Source organism: Dama dama, chromosome 14, assembly GCF_033118175.1.
Source record: "Dama dama isolate Ldn47 chromosome 14, ASM3311817v1, whole genome shotgun sequence".
In the NCBI taxonomy this organism is placed as follows: domain Eukaryota; kingdom Metazoa; phylum Chordata; class Mammalia; order Artiodactyla; family Cervidae; genus Dama; species Dama dama.
This window is the reverse complement of record NC_083694.1, coordinates 66,091,974-66,093,072: the sequence shown is the minus strand read 5'-3', so window position 1 is coordinate 66,093,072 and position 1,099 is coordinate 66,091,974. Positions and strand designations below refer to the sequence as shown.

The 1,099-nt window shown below is 44.6% G+C and overlaps 1 pseudogene; it reads left to right on the top strand.

Moving 5' to 3' along the window:
• The first annotated feature begins 203 nt into the window (after positions 1-203).
• LOC133068892 (large ribosomal subunit protein eL21-like) lies at positions 204-690 on the top strand (annotated as a pseudogene).
• The last annotated feature ends 409 nt before the right edge of the window (positions 691-1,099 follow it).

The following is a 1,099-nucleotide window of genomic DNA, read 5'->3' as shown; positions in this document are numbered from 1 at the left end:
CACTGTATTTTGTCTCTCCAGGTGACTTTCATTTGCAGGGCTGATGACAGGGATGGATCCATCCATCCATAAAGATCCATAGAATGATGGATCCATCCATCCATTCCATCACTGATTTTTGAAGTTAAGTGTTTATTTGAGTTAAAAGGGTTAGTACGGCTTTCCTTTCGGCCAGAACCACCATCTTCCAGTAATCTGCCAAAATGACCAACACAGAGGGAAAGAGGAGGGGCAGCTGCTCCATGTTCTCTGGGCCTTTTAGAAAACATGGAATTGTGCCTTTGGCCACATACATGTGACTCTACAAGTAAGGTGATATTGTAGATATCAAGGCAAAGGGCTCTGTTCAAAAAGGAAGGCCCTACAAATGTTACCTTGACAAAACTGGAAGAGTCTACAGTGTTACCCAGCATGCTCTTGGCATCATTGTAAACAAGTTAAGGGGCAGATTCTGGCCAAGAGAATTAATATGCGAATTGAGCATATTAACCACTCCAAGAGCCAAGATAGCTTCCAGAAACGCCTGAAGGAAAATGATCAGAGAAAGGAGGAAGCCAACGAGAAAGGGACTTGGGTTCAGCTGAAATGCCAGCCTGCTCCACCCAGAGAAGCACACTCGTGAGAACCCACAGAAAGGAGCCTGAACTGCGGGAGCCCCTTCCCTATGAGCTCATGCCATGGTGCGTGTGAAGGAAACAAAGGACGTGGGCTGTAAAATTAATAAACAGTAAGTTAAAAATGTTAGTAAGGCAAGATCTTGGAGGAGGAAACTATATTTTGATTGTGGATGGTTTGGACTGAAGGGAGCTTAAATTGATAGAGATTGGGATGGGACCCATTTTAGAAGGAGGAAAGACATGAAGGTGAAAATGGTAAGTTGTCTTCAGGGCCAATAAACAAACTTGTCTGCCGAGAACAGGCCCCAAAGACAGTGACGAGCCTTGGCCCCCACTCTGCAGCCAAAGCAACTCTGCTGTCTCTCTGTTTTCACATTTAGTTCAACAAACAGTGTTGAGCTGGACCGGTTTGGAAACCATTGGCCTAAAGGTGATATATTTGATGTAGTTGGTTCACAGTTGAGAACAGTTTACAGACTTGG